Here is a 23,797-nt window from a genome sequence, read left to right as displayed (position 1 = left end):
AGTCAACTTGTTCTAGATTTGCATCATTTTCAAAAGTTTGAAATCATTTCAAAATACAGAATTAAAAATTAAAGAATTTAGAAGTAATTTGCATGTAAGCATCATTACCAGTTACTTGCTATGAGGTCAATGTTCATAGCAAGTAACATTGGCGCTTTTGTCCAATGTGGTGTGTGGAGGATGATGGAGAGGTGGCAGGCAGTGGGTGGATCAATAAGGGCACCACAGTCCTCCCCAGCCTTCTTAGTCATGCGCCTCTGAGGAGCGAAAAGTGGAGGGGACAGCTTCTGGGGAGGGATGGTGGAATTATAAACTTACTTTAAGACTGTGCATCAGCCTGAAAAGACAGCTGAAGTTATAGCTGCTTAGTACCTTCCCAGAAAAATATTCAGTCAGTTGAAACTCCTCACAAGGCTATGAAAATCCAGACTTTTGTGTGTGTGTTTGAGGGAATAGGGCACCTTTTCCTAAGAACCAATTCATTCTACAGATACCTGTTGAATGCACTAGGTACAAGGAGGGGCACTGTGACGGAGGGACAGCAGTTAATTAGAAATGGCATCTGTCTTCAAGAAAGTGACACTGTACCGATTGCTTTGACAAGTGTTGGCCAACATTCACATAGTGTATTGTGAGCTCCATGGGCTCTGTCAACTGAAGAATGTCAAGGGGCATACATTTGGAAAGGAGAGCTTTATTTCTTATAAAGGGTTGCAGCCTGCATGGCCATTCTGACAGGCTGGGAAGTGTAGCCTCCCATCAAAAGCTGGAAATAAACACTTTGAGGGAGGGGCAAAGGGAGCAGGAATTTATGCAGACTGGGATAGCTGAATATGCATATTTAATACACCGTAGGAGGAGTCATGAATATTTACAAAAGAAGAGAGGAGAACCGTGCACATATGCAGTTAGCCTCATGCCTCTCCGTGGGACCTATGTTCAACGATCGGTTATCATCAGCCCAGGGGAGTTTTCAGCCCGCTGACATCAAAAGGTGAAGCAGAGGATGCAGTTCCCCTCACTGTACACCTGCTGCAGACCGGCCCCAGCCGCTCCATGGCTGGTGGTCTTTATCAGGAAAGAATGCTGGTTGGTGGTTTTGCTGAAATGGTACAAGGGAGGCAGCCTCAGGCAGTTGGTTGCTGTCAGTGGTGGAGTCTTTCAGAAGGGCTGGTTTCTGTTTAGCCCCTGGGAAGAAAGGTGCTTAGCAAGGGAAAGGGTATATCATGAGGCATCTCTGACCTTGCATCTCATAATGGCCAAGAACTCAGCTTCCACAATTTCTCTAGGGGATCCTTGGCCAAGAGGGGGTGCATTCAGTTGGTTGGGGGTTTCAGGGTTTCATTTTTATTTCTCAGGTGTGATGGCCCAGGAGGAGAGAGGATCCACTGATACTGTTAGATTTATGTTACATGGAGGAGAAAAGAAGGGTTTCGGAACAAGTGACATTTCTAGAAGATGGGCACAATGTTCCCTGGCAGAAGGGTGTTGTGGGTGAAGAGCTCTGCATAAGTAACAAGAAATGAATATGAAAAGCTTGGCTTGTGAACCAGGAGAGCAGAGTGATGTACACGTGGATTGTAGCAGCCAATGAAACGTGGGAAACAACACCAAAAAGGAATCTGCCCAACTTGTGAGATGCCCTGCTCAGGATGTGCCCATTCCTTGGGGCTAACCAATTACCATTCTTGTTTATGACCTTCTTTTTTTTTCTCACAGAAAAGGAATTCAGGGAACACTGGTACAATTGTTTTACATCACGTGTCTGATAAGTTTTTCTTTGTGAAAAAACAATGGTGCACAGGAGTCGTGGGCTTGGTTTGCCTCGTGGATAATCAGAGAGAGATGTGGTAGGCAGTGGTACCCTCATTCACAAAACAAGCATTTCTGTTTACCTGTGTGTTCTTCACGTTCCTGGTGACCTGTATTATTTTCTGAGTTAAATCATACAGATTTCCAACTGACAGTCGGTGAACTAGAACTTCTAGGAGAATTCATCAGGACAATGACCATGGCGGGGAGGCCAGGTGTGTCCCCTTCAGAGGCTGCACTTTCCACCCATGAGTGCTCAACTCTGTGTCTGCAGGCACAGGCACATTCTATCTTCATATTTGTGAAGATAATTATTTGCTTAAATTAAATGTGGGTAGCTCATTCTTTGCAAAATTACAGCTGATGAATGCCAAAATGTAGGATTTCTTAGTGTGAAAATAACTACTCTAGGTAGGGAGGGATTATATTCCAGGATAGTTCCACACTTACCAGGATGCGGAATTAGAAAGAATGCCTTCAACTAAGCAGCATACAACATTCAAAAGACTCAGATTATTTTCACATAGGGAAAGTTAAAAGATGTGTATAACTTGTTCAAAGCACACATCATTTTATATTGTGCCCTTGTGAAGACTCTAATGAGAAAATTAGTTTGACGGATACCTTCTGCAAATTGAGTGGAATGTTTCTATGAATTTTTTTCCTCTGATTTGTGGAAACTTCAGGACCTCTACCCTCTACCCCTTTATTAATGTGCTTACCGTGATTGCAGAACTCGGAATCTTCTCAGTGGAAGAAAAGAGACCCTTTTGAGTGACATTTTGGAAGCTACTCTAAATGTCTTAAGGTTGAGAGCTTTCGTATTATTATTAAAATGAAGTCACTCTCCTGGGAAATGAATGATACAATCTAACGTAGTGTGAAGCTGATAGGTCCCTGAGGCAAAGCAGGGGGCATGGAGAGGCAGTCACAGTTGCAGCTGAGCAGAGGCACCCAGGGGGAGGGCAGGGCTGGCTGTGGCACGGGGAGCCAGAACAAGGATGCCCAGCCCTCAGATCCAGTGACTCACATCTGAAGGAGCAGAAAGAGCATATGGGAGGAGTCAGAAAACCCTGATTTCTATGACTGCTTCCCGGGCCAGCCGTGGTATTCCTGAATGAATGTCTTTGCCTTGGGCCTTGGTTTCTCTATCTATAAAATCCAAAGTGTTGCCAAGAAGATACTCAAAGACGCCAATGCTGCCAAGCTTGAAATTCTGTCAGATTACGAGGACTGAATATTAACGTAAAACTCAGTGAATAAATTGCCTTAGAATTTCCCCCTTCAACTGCAGCCACCAAGAAGAAATGAAGGTGAGAAGCCAGTTTTGATTGTCACAGCATGTCATGTGGTTTGTTTTCCATCTGAGTGCCTATGTCACCAAGACCCTAATTGGCCCAGAAGAATAACGAACTGGAGGGCCTCAGTGTTTGTGAGATGGTTTAGTCCTGCATTCTCAAATTCTCTCTTTTATACACAAGCAACCCAAACAGCCATCCAGAGATCCTGGTGGTGTGGTGCTCAGGTCTCCCTTTCGGGAGATAGTTTGGCAATTCCTGAAACCATCTTAGAATGAATCCGGATAACCCATGCTGCACCCCAGCCCAACTGAAGCTCTCCAGGTTGTTCTAATGAGCCACCCTTGTTGAGGACCTAGATGGGGCAAACTGTATCTGAGCAAAGAGAAAAAAAGGAAATTAGGGGAGGTAAGCCAAGATTTATTGCATGGAACCTGCGTATACTGGGGGCTCATTAAAAAAATATGGAATGCATTTCAATTTAAAGAATGTAAAACTTTTTTCTCAGCAATATTGAGTAGATGGAAAACTGAGCTTGGTGTGGAGCTACAGTTAGAAAAGTAACCTGTGACCACATTGGGAAGCTTTAATTGAACTATTATGGATGCTGGTCTGTCTTTGATGTTCTCAGATGCCACTACATCCTCTGGGAGCAGTGAAGGTGCGGCTAAAATCTGCTGGTCCTGTCTCTTTCTTGGTGTCTCCACTGACTCACCAGGGAGCCCTGTCTCATCAGATTTATGATGCCTGTCAGGGAACACTGTGGACATTTGAGGTGGGGTCTGTATTTTGTGGTGCAGGCTCTTTCCCTTAGGTAGGAGTGCAGGGGTGGACAAATGATTTCCCTTTTACCCTTTACAGTTCTTAGTTGAGACAGAGCTCTGTAACAAAAGACAGATCAACAAGAGAAAAACAAGCAGAAGATTAATGCGTGCCCATGTGCAGCTGGGAGATACCCAGAGAAATGAGTACATCTCAAAGAGGTGGCTTTGAATTCAGGCTTAACTATCATCCTCTGATGAAAGAAGGGAGTGGAGAGGCCTGGCTTGGGGAGGTGACCAGGAGGAGCAAGAATAAGGCTTGTTATGTAGATTTCAGCGGGTGCCTCTCCGTTGATGAGTGATTCAGAGCCCTCCTCTTCCTGGTACCCGCAGGGAGACACCCTTACAAATGGAGATTTCCTTCTTAGATGCAAGTTCCCCTTCCAAAGGGCCACTTCTACTCTGTTTTCAGAGCTTTTCCTGCCTGCAGTTTCTCAAAATTACCAGCTTAAAATTATCATTATGCCAAAGAAGCATATTTTGGGGTGGCATATTCTGGACTCTTACAGGAGGTTCAGCTTCTCTGTCCCTGCCTACTGCACCTAGCGGCACTGCCTGCGTTCCCACAGCCGGAGCAGCCACGTATTTCAGGTCCCCTCAGGAGAGCTGATGGGGACCCCTGGGTGGATGGAGGAGAGTGAAAGCCTTGCAGAATGAAGTATTTACTGACATTTGAAGTGTTGGAGCGTTCTCCTCCCTACACAACCCCCACAGGATCTTGTTTGCATCCCCTTTGAGTGCCTTATTTTTGGGACATTGATAATATTAACTTTTTTTTTTTTTAACACATTCTGATAAAATAAACAGAATCTTGGGAATGTCCACACAATGCACTTCACTAGAATATAGGCTCCATGTTGCAGAAGTAAGGTGTTTCTGTTGCTCAGCAGTTCATCTTTCAACCTCGATTCTGGGTTCCCTTTTGAGGAATCTTCCTCCCTTTTGAAGTAGCTAGAAAATCCTCAGGGATTGCATATATGTAAAGGCCCTGTACATGTATAAAGAAGATTTAAAGAGAAAGAATGTAACAGCTCATGAATCAGAGAACTCTTGGTAATCCTAAGAGAAGATATTTGTGGTCTAAGTAAAATCTAATTCCTTTCGGTGGGGCGGGGGAAGAGATTGTACAACTGCCAATTTTTAAAAACCTGACTGTCTGGGTCCCTGGATGCTCTGAAATGATGCCTGCTTGTCCCAATCTCATCTTCCTACGTCACAGCCCCTTTGAATCTTCATCACATGGATATTTCAGACACTAAGTTCTACAATGCTGTGCGATTGAGCCAGGGATCAGAGAGCCAGAAGAAAAATGATGACTGACAGCAGCTGATAGAAGTGACAGGTAAGACAGGTTCTAATGACCAGTCAGGTTTGGGAATTGCCAGTTTTGGGTTATGATGTCAGTTACTGGGTGAATTTTTGGATTTAACTCTTTCTCGTCTTTTTCTTGTTGTCCTGGTTTCTTGAACTAGCTTGTGAAGTTAATATTCAGAGCTGACCGTCTTTAGCATAGCTGTGTCCAAACTGACGATCTGACCTATTTCACGACAGAAACAGTGGTCAATATAGCTACAATGCAGGGATCAATGTGTTCACACCTCGAGGCATTTTAAAACACTGTGCTGGAATGATAATAAATATCTGCTAAGTAGTGCTGTCAGTCATTCAAAGCTGAATATTTAAAACTTAGCTTTTACCCATGGATATTGCAAAATTGAGCCTATTAAAGTGTGAATAAAATTTGAATAAGAACAATTTTAGGAACGATCGACAATTGTTTGAATCATTGTGCCATGGATTTTCATATAATGATTTTATGCCTGATTTGAAGTGTGAAATTGAAACCAGCATATTCCATCCGTGGAGAGTGCCAACCTGAGTTCCTGGAAAGAAAGGCACACCTGTCAGTGTGTGTGCGGAGTCCTGGAACGGTCCGTACTGAGCAGCGTCGTTCCTTCCCTCTTTAGTGGGTCCCACATCTGTGCAGCAAACACTCACGAGCACCTGTCACGTGCCTCGCGCTGTGCCAAATGCTTCGCATGCAGATCTAAGACCAGGAGCTTGCCGTGCTGTTGTGGACATGGCAGGAATAATTACAATTCAGACCGATGTGCATGTGCCCGCCCAGAGGTCAGTGTGGTGCATGCAGGCAACCTGTAGGAAGCACCACTTGCCAGGTGGCGGTGGGGACCACGAGGAGATGCACAGAGGGGCCTGGTGAAGGGCAGTGGAGGAAGCATTGCAGCAGAGGAAGAGCTCGTCCAGGCCACCAGAGGGTGAAGTGGCCCCACAGCGTGTCAGCAGTGAGTGTGGGGAGAGGCAGGCTGAAGAGGGGTTGGATCTGATCACATCAGGCTTGTGAGCTGAGCCCAGGAGGGCCACAGTTCAGTGTGGAAGCACTGAGGTGTACAGCTTCAGGAGTAACAGGATTAAGTTGGCATGTTCGAAGAATCATTCTGGCCACCTTGTGGAGGATGATGGATGGTGGGTGGTGTTCTGAATATCTGAGATAGCTACAGCCGTCCAAAGCCGGCTGCTAAGGAGGAAACGTGGATTATCTGGATCAGCTGGGGAATAGACGAGAGTACTAATAAGAAAAAAAGCCACACTGAGCATCATATTAATCTCAAGATTGTATGCAAAATGTTTTGCAGTGTTAGTACGGATTCTTTATAAGTATTAATAGAAATAAGCTATTAAATTGCACAAGTTGTCCTTTGCCAATTCTGGCCTTTGGCTAGGCCTTTGGGGAAGTTTCTGTTTTGTTTTCAGGTGTGGGTAGGACCAACAACTCCCAGAAAAGAACACTAAACACAATTATATGACACTTTTTTGTTGTTGTTTTACTTTGCCAAAGTGGGCAAAAGAGAAAGAATGAGACAGAATGGGAGATAAACTTAAACCGATTGTGGAAATACTTGGGCTATGCAGAAGTGAGAACTCTTCTGCCTTTAAAATGATTAACAGAGGATAATATCATTTACAAGGATCAAGGGATCTCTACCTTTGGCCTAAGAGGCAAATGTCTTTGGAATGCTTGGATTCGTTACAGCTATCCAGTAAATATCTGTTGGGTTCTGTTGGTTAACGCCAAATACCAGACTGACAAGACGAAGATCCAGCTCAGCTTATAAAGAGGTGTCTGTTCCAATCTCAGAGAAGAAAAATATGGAGCAAGGGAAAACAAAATCAGTACACCCCAGAGAAGCATGAAGCATTACATGTGATGGGTGAGGGAGGGAGCCAGGAGGAGAGAGAGATCCCATTCAATGATCAGATCTGAAGGGCTGTCTTTAAAAAATGTGGAGTTCTAGTTCTGGATGAGCCTTTTTGGGTAGGCATAATTTGGACAAGGGGAGAATTCAGGGTAGCATCTTCCCTGGAACCCACAGCATGTTACTGTTTTGGTGATGGGTAAGTAATCTGAGTGCTAGGATGTCTGGTCTTAGCTTTACACATGGCCCACATTATCCAGTCCCTGGGAGCTTCAGAGCTGGAGAGCAATGTCATTAGAGCTGGGCTGTCATAGGGTGGATGTCCCCAGAGCTGGGCTGTCATAGGGTGGAGGTCCCCAGAGCTGGACTGTCATTGGGTGGAGGTCCCCAGAGCTGGGCTGTCATAGGGTGGAAGTCCCCAGAGCTGGGCTGTCATCAGGTGGAGGTCCCCAGAGCTGGACTGTCATTGGGTGGAGGGCCCAAGAGCTGGGCTGTCTGCTATTGGGTGGATGTCCCCAGAGCTGGACTGTCATTGGGTGGAGGTCTTCAGAGCCGGGCTGTCATTGGGTAGAGGTCTTCAGAACTGGGCTGTCATTTGGTGGAGATCCTCAGAGCTGGGCTGTGGTTGGGTGGATGTCATCAGAGCTGGGCTGTCATTGGGTGGATGTCCTCAGAGCTGGGCTGTCATTGGGTGGAGGTCATCAGAGCTGGGCTGCCATTGGGTGGATGTCCTCAGAGCCGGGCTGTCATTGGGTGGAGGTCATCAGAGCTGGGCTGTCATTGGGTGGAGGTCCTCAGAGCTGGGCTGTGGTTGGGTGGATGTCATCAGAGCTGGGTTGTCATTTGGTGGAGGTCCTCAGAGCTGGGCTGTCACTGGATATATGCCATGTGAGCTGGATGGACTGTGAAAGAGAAAGGGAGTTGGTGATAAAAATAATTGGATGATTCTTAAAGAAATAGAAGAGACTTGCTGATGGCAGTGAGAACCCACAGGCGGCCTCTAAGGAGATGTAAGTGGGATTCGCAAGTTGATGTGAGGCAGGCTGTGAGAAGCTGGTGAAGATGGTTTATGGGTGTGACCTGTTTGGGGAACTTGCACACATTGCTCAAACCCCCCGTGACATCATCTCTTCATGGCAATTGTGAGGATGGGTTAGGTACTGGATGGTGAAATACAGAGGGGAGCTCTTACCTCTGAGCGACTTGGATGTGCTGTGGTATGACACCAAAGGGCTGAGATAGGGGTTTTAGGAGCCTGTGGTTCTCTATAAATATGAATGCAGCATCATCAGCCACATTGGGAGCATTATCCTACCTCTTTGTTGGATGTGCTTCCACCTCCACTCCTAGCGCACACCCGTCACACACAGAACCACGTTCAGTGGGAAGAGGATCAGCATGTAGCATTCAGTTGCTGAGAGCTGTTTTGCAGTTTGTACCCTCTGGGCCTTTAGGAGAAAAAAAATCAATACAGTCTTACATTTTGAAGATGAGACTTTTCTGTTTCTTTCCCTTGAGTCAGGATATTGATCAACTCATGTATAGTTTGAGTTGGATGCACTTGTTTTAGAAGGTGTGGCGAATTCCTGCATGGCTCAGCTTTCCATTCTAATTGCAAACCAGCGCTGAGTTCACAACAGTGTGTGTTCTCACCATGGCTTGTTCTCTGTGTATTTTGCTTTTGGTGTTTGGAAGATGTAGCAAGTCTGGAAATTTTAGAGCAGTCTATGGAATATTGAGGTCACATTCTATACATTATAAATGAGTTGCAATAAAGAAGGCCCATAAATGCCAGACCATGGATGTGTTTAATAGTTTACTAACAAAAGAATGGATTTTGCACACAAGGCAACTGATGATTCAGGCATTGGATGCATCAGAGTAATCTGCCTGTCGTTAGTATATTACACAGAACAAGGCAACCAACCGCATGCACCTTAACAACATTTTCTAGCATTTCATTATCTATTATTTTTATCTGAAAACATATCCTCTGTGCTCAGGACTAGTAAGAGAATCGTTTATAAATAGTTATTATTTCATAATTTGTTCAACATAATTACCAAATGCTAAGTCATGTCCTTCTCGTTCCTGCCTTGGTGCTTAAGGACTTATTGTCATAATGTGGCATTTTTGTGCAAGTCTTATTACATCGTGTGGGTTTTCTCTCCTCTCTCTTCTGGGATGTAGCACATCCCACACACAGCTGCAGGGAAAAATTCTCTGTCACCATCATATCTGTTGCTCTGTTTCCTGCTCAGTTCTTAGAGAGGCTTCTGAGGACCCTCCAGACCCAAAGTTAACTTTGCTGGCTGGAAATGGTAACTTCGAATAATTGGTTTTTCTGCCGATTCTCAGATTTTTCTGACCTCTTCAATCACCAGCCCAAGTCTACCATGTGTGTTCCTGCCTAGTTCCAAGGCCTCGATGGTTAGCAAAGCTCGCTGGTCCTTGTGAGGAAGGCTCTCTCCTTGCTCTCTCCTGCCTCCTGCTTCAAGCTCAGACCCCCCAGGTCCTCCAGGAGCTGCCCATGAACCCCTCTTGCCTTCTTGTCTGCGTGCCCTCAGCACGGATGTATTTACCTGGCACCTTGTTTTTTGTGCCTGACTGCTATGTGGCTTTGTAATTTTTTTTTTCGCATGTGGCTTTTTGGGATGTGCTTTAGGCAGGGGATGGTTGTGTTTCTCTGTTTTTGGTGTGTCCTGTGAGAACTTGGTGTTCTCCATAGACTTCAGATTTGTCTTTCACTCCTATTCCTCGAACTCCTCCTGTTCACTGAGACAGTCCTGAGTGATTTGCCATGCACCTTTAAGAATTACTAACAGTGATCATGAAAATAATCATAGATAGTGTGAAAGGAAAAGAAAACTTGGGACCCCTAAATCCCTAAGCTAAAGGGAAAAAGGCAAGCTGGGAACTGCTTAGGGCCAACCCACCTCCCATTCTATTCAGAGTTGCCCCTCTGCTCACTGAGATAAATGTATATCTGATCGCCTCCTTTGGAAAGGCTAGTTAGAAACTCAAAAAAATGCAGCCATTTGTCTCTTATCTACCTGTGACCTGGAAGCCTCACCCCACTTCCAGTCTTCCTGCCTTTGCTCTGAGTTGTTTGGCCTTTCCAGACCGAACCAGTGCTCATCTTACATGTGTTGATTGATGTCTCATGTCTCCCTAGAATGTATAAAATCGAACTGCTCTGACCACCTTGGATACACATCATCAGGACCTCACGAGGCTGTGTCACAGACGTGCAGCCTCAACCTTGGCAAATAAACTTCCTAAATTAACTGAAACCTGTCTCAGATTTTTGGGGTTCACAGTAGTTTATGGGGACGTTGTTGTGTTTTAGGCACTGTGTCAGGCAGTTTCCGTGTATCATCTCACTTCATCCTCACACCGACCCCAGTGCAGGGGCACTTATGAAGCTCTTTTTACAAGGGAAGAAACTGAGGCTTAGGGAAACTAGGTGAACCGTCGTAGCTCAGATGTCTAAATGTTCTGCACACCTTCCTCGGCTGTTTTCCGTGTGTTTGAATGCAATGACAAACACATTCTCCTTATTATTGTCCTCGTTGCTGGCACGTGTTAGAGTTTCCTTCTGGGTCAGAGTCTCTACCACGGTGGTCACCTCAGCCCCACCATGGCAAATGTGCCTGGGGAACGCACTTTGGACACACACAACATGTGGCCGCTCAGCCTCCACCTGCCGTCTCTGATCCCTGGCTCCTCTGCCGGCTTCACTTCCTTCTTGCGTCTCCTCCCCTGAGGGCGTGTGGTTTGCTGAGGTACAGCACACCTGCAGTAAGGAGGCAGACGCGGGCACAGGAGTGTGCCGCCTGATGAATGCTCACTTGCACATAAGCTCGTGCAACCAGTGCCCAGATGGAAACGGGGAGCGTGCTGTCTCCCACCCACAGCATCTTATGGAAACAGCATGTTGCGGCCGCCAGTTCTCACTCCTTCGTGTGCCAGCATTGCCTGTCCACGGCATTCATTCTTCCCACCCTATTGGCCCCTCTTGGAGAACCTTTTTGATGCACATCTCTGATGTTTTTCCAGCCTGTACCCTGCAGATCTCCAGGCTGGATCATCCTGGTGGCCTCATCCTCTCTCCTTGCTCCTGAGCCCAGCACTGCATTTCGGGGCACTCAGAGATGACTGATGGCACCAGGCGACTGAGCTGCCAGTGTTGCTGATCGGGCCTGGGTCTCCTCCCTCCTGTGCGTCCACTCTCTGCATGTCCATCCTCTGCCATCGGGCCTGGGTCTCCTCTCTCCTGTGCGTCACTCTCTGCATGTCCATCCTCTGCCATCGGGCCTGGGTCTCCTCCCTCCTGTGCGTCACTCTCTGCATGCCTCCTGTGCGTCACTCTCTGCATGTCCATCCTCTGCCATCGGGCCTGGGTCTCCTCTCTCCTGTGCGTCACTCTCTGCATGTCCATCCTCTGCCATCGGGCCTGGGTCTCCTCCCTCCTGTGCGTCACTCTCTGCATGTGCATCCTCTGCCTCTGCTACCATTCTCTCTACCTGCCACATTCTCAGCAGAGGGCCTCACACCATGAAAAAGTAATAAAAAGGTTATCAAGAGGAAGTTCCTTTGGCTGTCCTCCGACTACCACTGCCTCTTCCACTACAGTCACGGCCTCCTGTGACACCTGTCCCACTGCCGCACCTGCCTCAGCCACTCTCAGGAGCTGAGCGCCGCCCGATTGCCCAAACCAGGGTCAGGAGGACCCCGACCCTTTCCTCATCCTTGCCCTCATGGGCCCCTTAACCAGCAGAGCCTGGTTCTCCCACTTCTTAAAAAGCTGTCCTTTCTTCTACCCCTACCTGGCCCTGGAACTCCCCCGTGGTGGCGTGCTGCATCTGACCAGCAACCTCGCCCTCCGTCTGCTTTCCCTGTGCAGCCAGCGTGCTGCCTCCTGTGGCTGGCTTTGGGTTTCCCAGACCACGGGGTTCCTTGAAGCTTCCCCGCGCGTCTCTTCAGCCTCTGCTCTGGCCTCTCAGCTGTTTGCTGTGGTCTCCGCGGGGTCATCTCCTCTCCGCCTTCCTGAGGTAGTCCTGGGCACAGGGTCCTAACTTCTACTTTCTCTCCACCTCCTCGCCTTTCCAGTGCCATCCGCACACTGCAACAGCACTGACATGTAATACGAGCCGTCACTTCTCCCAAGGGCCAGACTCACATCCTAAATGACCACTTGGAGGTTTCAGCATCGTAGATATAAAATGTCCACAACAGGGTTCTGGAGTCACGGGCTCTCGGCTTCCCCACACTCTCGTCCTTGTTCGTCAGAGAGTCCTGTCGTGTGCTGCCTGCAGCAGCTGCACGGACTGAACCCCCCCACACCACTCCTGCCCGCCCTGCTTTCCCACAGCTTCAGCATCTCCATCTGGATGCTTCTCCCTGCCTCCTTGCTGCTCTTCTGGTTCCCGTGCTTCTTACATAGTAGCCAGAGTAACCAGAGAAAACCACACCTTCTCTTCCCTTAAACAACCCACTGATATGGGCAGGCATGGTGGCTCATGTCTGTAATCCCAGCATTTTGGAAGGCTGAGGCGAGAGAATTGCCTGAGGTCAGGAGTTCAAGACCAGCCTGGGCAACATAAAGAGATGCTGTCTGTATAACAAAACAAACACAAAACAAACAAACAAACAAAAAAATGAAGAGTTCGCTGATGTGAGCATTCTCCGTCTCCTTCACATCCTCCCCAGTCTGCCCTCTGCCCATGTCCCTGGCTCCTGCTTAGGCCCTGTGCTCCCACCCGCTGTCTCACCAGTGCATGATGTCTGTGCCCACCCAGGGTCCTTGCCGTTGCGTCTGAGCTGCTCAGCATGCTCTGCTCGGGATCCACCCCAAGCTCTCTTCTTCTCGGTACTCAGATCGGTGCTAAAATGCCTTCTCCTCAAAGAGCCCTTCCCGTTTCCAAAGCAGCTTCTCCTGTCTGTGCAGTCCCTCTCTCTCTCCTTACTTGTTTTACTTTTCTGGAATTGACAAGTGTTACGATTGCAATTTTAAATCGTTAGTTTATTTCATTATGTTCGCAACTTCATTACAATACCAAGACAGGTGGTTTATGCTGCTGGCTGCTGCTGTAAGAAAGGAAAAGCTTCTCCTTTGCTAGCTGCAGCCAGAGCCGTTCCAGGGACGAGCTCAGGTTGGTTCCACACATTTCCCGGTTCACTCGGATGTGTCCTGCTGTGATCGTGGGCTTTGTACACTGAGGCTGAGAAGGGTGGGGGATGGGGAGCCTGGGGCGGGGGAGGTAGTGTTGACAAATCTAGACAAGAGCCAGTTAAAATCACTCTCGTGCAAACACAATAGAATACATTCATAAAATGAATATAAAGCCAATGGAAAAGAGGCAGAGTGGAGCAGTGGGTTTAGAATATGCCACATCCATCACGATGTAATATGTGTGATCCACAAATTACCATCCAAGGGGGTCAGAGGGCCAGTTTCCCAGAAGGAGAAACTTACTGTTATGTGGTGGTGTCTACAGGGCAATCAAACCTATTGCTTAGTGAATACAGTCATTCCTGTCTTCAAGACCAGCCAACATCCTCCTAGAAAAGGAGGAGTTCTTTGCCATATGACAGTGTCCTCAAAAACATCTTTAAAATAAACACAGTGATACATTTTGCTGGCCTTTCCTCATTAATAGAGGCCAATGATATCATTCCAAAGGGAAGATGGTGGAATCCATTTGCCAGAGGAATTGGCTGTAGAATGATCTGTCTAGATTTGTTCTGGAATAGACGGTGTTGAACTTGACAGAAAATACCAAAAAATTATAAGGTATTGTCAGACTACTTCTGAGCTCATGAGGCATAGTACATGCTCAGATTAAAGGAGATGTCAAAAACAGTCTCCCAAGAGAACTGAGAGATGCAAAAAATAAAAATAAAATATAAAAATAAAAATAAAAAAGAAAAAACCAAAGTGTTATTCATTCAGAAAATGAAAAGACGACCCACTTACTGGGAGAAAATATTTTTAAAGTACATATCTGTCCGGTATATAGAAAGAACACTTATAATCAATAATAAGAAGACACAACCCAGTTGAAAAATGGGCACAGTCTTTGTATCAGTATTTCCCTTGAAGATTGACAATATGAAGTATTAGGAAGCATTTGGAGAAATTGGAGTCTTTATACATTGCTGGTGGGAATGTACAATGGTAGACACTCTGCAAAACTATTTGAAGGTTTCTTAAGAACTTAGACATAGAGTTACCGTATGGCCCAGCAATTCTACCTCTTAAGTATCTGCCCAACAGAAATGAAAATATAGGCCATCCCAGCACTTTGGGAGGCCAAAGTGATCACTTGAGGTTAGGAGTTCGAGACCAGCCTGGCCAACATGGAGAAACCCTGTCTTTACTAAAAATACAAAAATTAGCCGGGCGTGGTGGCAGGTGCCTGTAATCCCAGCTACTGGAGACGTTGAGGCAGGAGAATCATTTGAACCTGGGAGGCAGAGGTTGCAATGAGCTGAGGCTGCGCCCCTGCACTCCAGCCTGGGTAACAAGAGTAAGACTCCGTCTAAAAAAAAAGGAAAAAAGAAAGAAAATATATGCTACACAACTTCTGTGCATTCTGTGCAGGGCATTCAAAACAGCCCCAAACTAAAAACAACCCCAGTGTTCATACACTGTTGAATGAATAAACAAAATATGGCCTATCTGTACCATGTAATACTATTTGGCAATACACAGAAGGTAAATGCAGCCGCATTGATGAACCTCAAGGAACGTTGTGCTAATTGAAATAAGCCAGACACCAAAGACTACATAGTCTATGATTCCATTTATATAAGAAAGGCAAACCTATATTTAGAGAGAATAGATCAGTACTTGCCTGGGGGTGAAAGTAGAGAATGACTGCAAAAATGCATGAGGAAGCTTCTTGGGGCGATGGAAATTTTCTAAAACTGGATTGTGGTTGCCTTAGTCTGTTTGCGTTGCTATAAAGGAACACTGGAGTCTGGGTAATTTATAAAGAAAGGAGGTTTATGGCCGGGCGCGGTGGCTCACGCCTGTAATCCCAACACTTTGGGAGGCCGAGGCGGGCGGATCACAAGGTCAGGAGATCAAGACCATCCTGGCTAACACAGTGAAACTCCGTCTCTACTAAACAGACAAAAAATTAGCCGGGCGTGGTGGCGGGCGTCTGTAGTCCCAGCTATTCAGGAGGCTGAGGCAGGAGGATGGCGTGAACCTGGGAGGTGGGGCTTGCCGTTAGCCGAGATCGCACCACTGCACTCCAGCCTGGGCGACAGAGCAAGACTCTGTCTCAAAAAAAAAAAAAAAGAAAAGAGGTTTACTTGGCTTATGGTTCTGCAGACTATGCAAGACCTCAGGAAGCTTCCAATTGTGGCAGAAGTGGAAGGAGGGTCAGCATGTCCTATGGAGAGAGAGGGAATGAAAGAGAGGAGGGGGAGGGTACTGGCCTTTTAGCAACTCTCCTGTGAACAAATAGAGTGAGAACTCACTCTTTGCTCAGAGGCGGGCACCAAGCCATTCATGAGGTCTCCACTCGCATGACCCAGACAGCTCCCACCAGGCCCCGCTTCCAACACTGGGAATCAAAGTTCAACGTAAGATTTGGAGGGGACACATGTCCAAACTGTATCAGTGGTGATGATTGCTTGACCATAAAACATTTGCTAAAAATTATTGAGCAGCACTCTTAGAATGGATGCTTGTTTTATCTATAAACTATACCTCCATAAGTTGCTTTATTAAAGTAAAAAATATATCCATATGATCTCTTAGCAGAAAATATAATAATCAATATTTAAATTTTCTTAGAAACCTAGCACAAAATAAGATATGCAATACTAACAGTAATAGCTAACGCTTACCAGTTATGTGCTTCTGTGTGGTAGCTCTCTGGATCCTTCCAAACGGCCTGCGTAAAGGTCCTGTACTGATCCCTGTTTTACAGACAAGGGAGCTGAGGAAGGGAAAAGCTGGTTCTATACCTTGCTTAAGGTCACACAAGTTTTAATCGGTGGAACCAGGATTGAAACTCCAACAGCCTTGGAGTTTGGCTAGCAATCACGGGCAAGCTGATGCCCATGCATGTGCCCATGGAAGTGGCACGCTGTCTTCCACTTCAGGTCTTTTCACAAGCTGATTCCTCTGCGGAAACACTCGCGAACCTTCTCTTCCCTGTGTTGACTCCTGCTCTTTTTGGAGTTGAGCTTCATTGCCTATTCTCTGGAGGTCTTCTTTGACCCCCTCCCATACAGGACAGCTCCTTTCCTCATGCAGTGCCCTAGTACCCAGGACTCTTCTTGTGGAAGCAGCAGCCACTTTTGCCTGTGCCCTCATTCCCTCATTGACTGCCTGTGTCCCTGGCGTGCCTAGTACACTGCCTAGTACAGTGCCTGCACCTAGTAACTGCCCGTGTCTTGGCACTATCTGATCTGCACCTGTATTGAGCAGGAGTTAGTCAACAAGTGAGCTGAACAGTAGTTGGTAAATGCCATCTGTGGATCTGTTCTCACTTCCTGCACCATCATTTCTTAGGGAGCCAACTGGGACATAGCACACATTTCTTGAGGGTGACTGTCATGTAGAACAATCAATTGTACTCATCCTTTTAAAGATGCACACTCTAGAAGAACATGAACATTTTTATTTCTCATAGAACATCTCTAGGAAAACGAGCATTTCCAGAATTTTCTTGAAAGTTCCGATCTGGTCGTGTATTGTAGGCCGAGTATTTTTAATCTGAAAGCCTGAAATCTGAAATGCTCCAAAATTTGAAATTTTTTCTGTGCTGACATGATGCTCAAAGGAAATGCTCACTGGAGCATTTAAGATTTTGAATTTTGGGATTAGGGTTGATCAATTGGCATAATGCAAATATTCTAAAATACAAAATATTTGAAATCTGAAACACTTCTGGTCCCAAGTATTTCTGATAAGAGAGTCTCACCTGTGAATCATTTTGGGAGACATTCTCTCCCTCCTCTCCTCTGCAGTCTTCCCATTTCATGTAACTTCTGCCCCATCATTATGCTGGAACACTTCATGTTTACAAGGCCTATGTCCACCTACTTGCCAAGTCTGAGTGACACTGTTCACACTTACAAGATTGGGTCCTCTTGCAGCATTTGACAACTTAGCCTGGGGCAGTGAACCCTAATTACCTCTGCAGCTAGGAAATGTGTCTTGCTCCGTGTGGCAATGCCTTCCACAACTCAAATGCACCATTGCCAATAATGAATGCATCCTCTTCTTCCTGGACCATATTCTCGCTTTTTCCATGACGTATGGCGGAAACTCAGTTTCACATGTGACCCTTTCTTGCCCTAAGCCTGTACTTCTAATTAAACATTCACTCCAAATATCCTAGATATTTCTCAAGTCTCTGCCGTCTTTTCCATCCTAAATGCCACCGTTTTCTTTCAACATCTTGCCATTTCTTGCCTGGACTTCGTAGTCATTTCCCAACTGGTTCCCCTGCCACTGGTCTCGCTCTCCATCCCCTGCGCTGACAACACGATGGTCCTTTAATATCGCTCTTACCTCACAACTTTCAGACAAAAAAGTTCCTGGGAACATGCCTGTCCTGCTCTTCTCACTGGGAACCTTATCCACAGTGCTCGGTGCATTTCTTCTTTCTCTGTGAAGCTTTTCTAGCCTCCAAAGATACTTTCTCTTTTATGATCCTGTAGCGTCTGGTGAGTTTTGTTAAAATATTTATCATGTGTTTGCAATCGTGTGTTTCCCTGATTCTTTCCTGTTGATTGTGTGAGTGCCTCCAAGATGGAAACCACAGTTTCGTCCTTCCTGGCACCCCGACACCTAGCACATTGGCTCTCCCAGAGTTGCAGCTTCAGCACTGCTTCTCAGACACAAACCCTCCTTCCTGTCCAAACTTCCATCTCCACCTTGACTCCTCCCAGAAGCACTGAGGGTAAAGGAAGATGGCTGGGAGGCTGAGACTCCCTTTTATTTTCATGCAGAATATCTGTGTACACACATTTAGGGCAAAATGGCTTAAAGAATTTTTGCTGAATGAATGAATACATGAACACATGGATAAATGAATGAAAAAACACACCCTTGCTCCCAGAAAACCCTTGTTGATGACTCTGCTTCACTCATTCCTCTTTTACTTTGAGGTCCTTTTTACTCTATTCATGCATTTACCCCTATTTTCTCTCTCTTTTTTTTTTTTTTTTGAGACGGAGTCTTGCTCTGTCGCCCAGGCTGGAGTGCAGTGGCGTGATCTCGGCTCACTGCAAGCTCTGACTCCCGGGTTCACGCCGTTCTCCTGCCTCAGCCTCCCGAGTAGCTGGGACTACAGGTGCCACCATCACGCCCGGCTAATTTTTTTGTATTTTTAGTAGAGACGGGGTTTCACCATGTTTGCCAGGATGGTCTCGATCTCCTGACCTCGTGATCCGCCCGCCTCGGCCTCCCAAAGTGCTGGAATGACAGGCGTGAGCTACCGCGCCCGGCTGATTTTCTCATTTTTTAAACCTAAGTTGTTTTAAAACAGATGAGTGCAGTTTTTATCAGAAAAGGAAGCAAACCTTTTTTCTCCTTAACTGCAGTTAGTCCATTTCTTCGTGCACATTAGGTGCTAAATAAACGTCTGATGAAGCAATGAATACCTTAACAAAGCATAACATGCCATAAAATGAAAAGGAACAGGAAAAAAAAAAAAAACCCTCAATTTGATTCCAAAGCCCTAAGTGACTGTTACCTAGGGTTTTGAAAATAACAGGTAAGTGTGAGTTTCCAAGGAAGGATTTCTAGGCTCCTGTAACACTTCTGTCTGAACTCTTTTGTAGGAAGATTTTATGGATAGTGGATTTGTCGTGCCTGGCTGTCTGTATGCACGAGGCGGGTGTTGCCTCAGGCGCCGTGCTAGGTTCAATTTTTGCGCTGGGACCTCCGTGAGTTTCGAAGGTGGGTAGAGCCTGAAGCATCTTCTGATTGAAGTCAACGAACATTGAGTGGAGTGGGATAGTCTTTGTTTCGTTTAGTTTTTTGAGGCACAATCAACATCTATGTACTGCACATATTTTTATCTGTTTGTTTATTGTTTTTTAATTTTAACTTTAGAGTCAGAGGAAACGTGCAGGTTTATTACAAGGATGTATTGCATGAGGCTGAGGTTGGGGCTTCCGTGGATCCTGGAACTCAGATAGTGAATATGGTACCCAATAGGAAGCTTTTCAGCCCTTGCCTGCCTCCTTATCTCCCCCCATTCAGAATTTGTAGTATCTATTGTTCCCATCTTTATGTCCGTGAACTGCACGTTTAAATGATACCCTATGGTGAACTGTGAAAACCCAGGAAACCATCACCACGATCAAGGGAATGAACATATTCATGTACCCCCAAATGTTTCCTGCTTCTCCTTCTTGATTCCTTCCTCTCTCGTGTCCACCCTCATCTTTTGTCTGCACTGATTGGTGTCTCCTAGAATGTTCTATACATCTAATTGTATAGAATGTACTCTTGTTTGAGTTTTTTGTTGGTTTCTGTTGTTTTGCTTTTTGCTCAGTGTAGGTTTTTGAGATCTATCCACGTTTGGGTTGTATCAACACTTGACCCTGTTTTACTGGTGAATGGCGTTTCATTATATATATATGCCAGAGTTTGTTACCCATTCATCTGTTGATGGTCATTTGGGCTGGACTGTGTTTACGTCTCCCGAAATTTATATGTTGAAATTCTAACCCCCAACATGATGGTGTGTGGTTTGAATGTTTCCTTTTCAAAATTCAGGTGTGCCGGTGTGATAGTGTTAAGAGGTGGAGGCTTTAAGAGGTGGCGAGGCTCCTTCCCCATGAATGAGATCAGGCGTCTTTATACAGGTGCTTGATAAAGGGAGTTGGTTCCCTCTTACCCTTCTGCCTTTTGCAACGTGAGGACACCGCAGGAAAGCCCTTACCAGATGCTGGCACCTTGGTCTTGTACTTTCCAGCCTCCAGAAATGTGAAGGAATACATTTCTGTTCTTCATAAATCGCCTAGTCTCAGGCATTCTGTTGCAGCAGCACAGCCGAACTCGGGCAGAACTTGGTAGGGTAAGTCAGAGGGGGACAGTGTTGCTGTAACAAATACCAGAAAATGTAGAAGTGGGATTCGAACTGGGCAGTGGTTAGTGCTTGGGACAGTTCTGAAGAGAATGCTGGAAAAAAGCCTATATTGCAGTGAATGAAGCATTGAGTGATTCTGGTGAGAGCTCAGAAGTAGAGAGGTGCAGGATAAGCCTCATTCTCCTTAGGGATTACCTGAGTGGTCTTGGCGGTGATGATCATTTTGATGAAGTCTCAGAGGGAATGAGGAACAAGGTATTGAAAACCGAAGGAAAGGTCACCCTTGCTATAAGGCGGCTAAGAATTATATACATGCTGTAGGACTTTCTGGAAGGCAGAAATTGAAACAATGGCTAGGATATTTAGCAGATGAAATCTCAAAGCAGCAAGGTGTGCAGGATCCTACGTGGCTTCTCTTACATGCTTACAGTAAAATATGAGAAGAGAGAAATATTTAAAGACGATTTATAATTAAAAGGGAAGGAAAATGTAAAGATTTGCAAAATTCTCAGCCTGGCCATTTAAAGACTAAAAAAAAAATGTGTTTAGGAGAGAAAACCAAGGGTGTGGCCAAGTGACTGTTTGGTAAGGAGATTAGTGTGGATAAAAGGAAGCCAGGGGCTATACACATTAAGACAGTGGGAGAATGACCTCAAAGACACTTCAGAGAGGTTCAAGGCCTTCCCACTGCAGACCCCAAATGCTACAACCTGGAGGGCAGAATGGATGCAGGGTACCTGTGGGACCTCAGGACTTACTTCCCAAGGCTACTTTAAGTCTTCTCCCCACATTCTGGCACAGCACTCCCCAAACACCCTGGCTGGTGCTGAAGCAGGCTGCACCGTGGCTCCGGCAGTGGCTCTAGGCCTTGGCAGTGTACACTTAGCACTGATTCTGTGGGCGCACAGAATGCAAGAGCGGTGGCAGCATGCCTTCCTCCTCCCAGATGCAAAGCATGTCTCAGAGAAGGCCCGTGCAGAGAACTGCCACGGGGTGTAGCCATCACAGACAGCCTCCACAGGGCATTACCTAGTGGAGTCTTGGGGCCTGGCTGCCCCCAGGACCCCAGAATGTAGAGCCATCAGTATGCAACGCCAGCCTGGCAGAGCCACAGGCATGTGACTTGAATGTGTGAGAGCTGAGGTGTGGGTCCTGCAAAGCCAGCAAAGTGGGGCTGCCCAGGGCTTTGGGGGTTCATCCTCTACCCCAGTGTGTCCAGGAGGTAGTATATAGAGTCAGATTGTTCTTCAGTCTTAAGATGTAATGCTTGCCCCCTTTGGGTTTTGGACTTACCTGGGACCTGTTACCCTGTTCTTTCCTCTCTCTCTCTCTCTCTCTCTCTCTCTCTCTCTCTCTATCTCTCTATCTCTCTTATCTCTCTATTTCTATCTCTATCTCTATCTCTATCTCTTGGCACTATCCTACGCCTGGCCCTCCATTGTATTTTGAAAGTATGTAACTTGTTTGATTTCACAGACTCACAGCTGGAGGGAAATTTGCCTTGGGATGAATTACACCTTGAATGTCACTCATACAATGTTTGGGTGAGATTTTAGACTTTAGACTTTAAAGTTGGTGCTGAGATGAGTTAATACTTTTGGGCTATTGGCATGGAGTGAATGATGTGAAAAGGACAGAGTTTGCGGGGCCAGAATCAGATTGTTGTGGTTTAAATGCGTCCTCAGGCGCTGCCAATGGATAGGATTAAGAAGTGGAGCTTTTCAGGGATAATTCGGCCATGAGAGCTCCTCCTTTGCAAATGGGATCAGGTGTCCTTGCACAGGGCCTTGACTGAGGGATTGGTTTTCTCTTGCCTTTCTGCCTTCCACTGTGTGAAGACGCAGCAAAAAGGCCCCCACCAGATGCTGGTGCCTGAGAATTTCCAGCCTCTAGAACTGTGAGGAAATTAATTTCTGTTCTTTATACATTCCCAGCCTTAGGCATTCTGTTACGGCAGTACAAAATGGAGTAAAATCATGCTTACTAGGAGGTGGGGCATTTGGGAGGTGATTAGGTCCTGATGTCAGCCTTCCTGAGTGGTATTGATGTCCTCATGGAAGAGACTGGAGAAAGATTTCTTGCCCCTTCCACCATGTGAGATTAAAGCAAATCGGCCATTTATGAACCAGGAAGGGGGCCCTTAACCAGACACCAGATCTGCTGCAGACTTGATTTTGGACTTTACAGCTTCCAAAAGGCTGTAAACGACAGAAATGTATTCCTCACATCTATTCCAGAGATGGCATTTATGGTATTTTGTTACAGCTATTTCGTTATAGCTGCCTGAATGGATTAAGACAGGCTGTCTCCAGGTTTGACTATTAAATTAAAAAGGCTGCTATGAACATTCATGTACAAGTCTTTGTGTAGACATGTGCTTTCATTTCTCTTGGGTTAATACTCAGGAGTGTATTGGCTGGATCATATGGTAAGTGTTCATTTAACGTTTTCTGAAATAACCCACACATTTTCCACTGGGATAGTGTCATTTTTTGTTCTCATCAGCAATGGGTGAGTGTTTCAGGTTCTCCTTATTTCTCGCAACACTCGATACGGTCAGTCTCTTTAAAATTAGCCACTCTAGTAGCTGTGTAGTGCTCCTGATTTGTATGTCCCTAAGGACAAGTGATGTTGAACATCTGTTCATGTGATTAGTTGCTGAATATTTTCTTAAGCAAAGTGTCTGTTCCACTCTTTTACCCATTGTCTTATGGAGTTGTTTATTTCCTTACTGCTGAATTTGGAGAGTTTCTTACCTATTTGGATATAAGCTCTTTACCAGATACATGCTATACAAATATTGTTTCCCAATCTGTCTTTTCATCCTCTTAACAGTGTACTGTATGTTTCAAAAGGCAAAAGTTTTTCAGTGTGGTGAAGTGTTTTTTACATATTGTGCTTTTGGTATTGAATCAAAGAAATGCTTTCCCAATATAAGGTCATAAAGGTTTCCTCCTATATTTATTTCTAGAAGTTTATAGTTTCAGGTTTTACATTTAGGTCCATGATTCTTTTCCACTTGATTTTTATGTATAGTAGAAGGTATGGGTTGAAGTTATTTTTTGGTGTATGGATGTTTTCGCCTATGGATATATAGATGTCAAATTAGGCTAGCAGTATTTATTGATGTTTCTTTTTCATTGAACTAACTACCTTTGTCAAAATCTGTTGTGCAGGTATGTTTCAGTCTATTTCTGGACATTATATTCAGTTTCATTGATCTCTCCATGTATATTTATACCAATACCACACTATCATAATCACTGTAGCTTTAAAATAACTCTTTAAATAAGGTGATGTTAGTTGTATCATTTTTTAAAATGTTGTTTTGGCTATGCTTGGTTCTTTGCATTTACATGTGAGTTTTGCAATGTTTGTCAATTTCTACATTAAAAAGCCTGTTAAGGTTTTGATTAAAATTGATTTGAATATACAGTTAACTTGGGGGAGAATTGACGCCTTAACAATATGAGTTTTCTAACCCGTGAACATGGCATATCTCTCCATTTATTTAGGTCTCCTAAAATTTCTCTGAAATATTTGCTGGTTTCCATTGCATAGGTCATTCACGTCTTTTGTCA

General features: G+C 45.5%; 1 protein-coding gene across 3 annotated transcripts in view; it reads left to right on the top strand.

The window, feature by feature from the left end:
- LOC105497451 (gamma-aminobutyric acid type A receptor subunit beta3) overlaps positions 1-23,797 on the top strand; it is a 224,937-nt gene that overhangs the window by 47,877 nt on the left and 153,263 nt on the right. The window contains exon 1 of one of the 3 annotated variants that reach the window (XM_071067296.1): positions 5,256-5,273. The exons of the other annotated variants lie outside the window; for them this stretch is intronic. The gene's annotated coding sequence lies outside the window, so the exon portion shown is untranslated. Of the gene's footprint in view, positions 1-5,255; positions 5,274-23,797 lie in introns of those variants that run through there. 3 annotated transcript variants of the gene reach the window in all.

This window comes from Macaca nemestrina, chromosome 7, assembly GCF_043159975.1.
Source record: "Macaca nemestrina isolate mMacNem1 chromosome 7, mMacNem.hap1, whole genome shotgun sequence".
Taxonomy (NCBI): Eukaryota; Metazoa; Chordata; class Mammalia; order Primates; family Cercopithecidae; genus Macaca; species Macaca nemestrina.
This window is presented reverse-complemented; position numbering and strand designations above follow the sequence as displayed.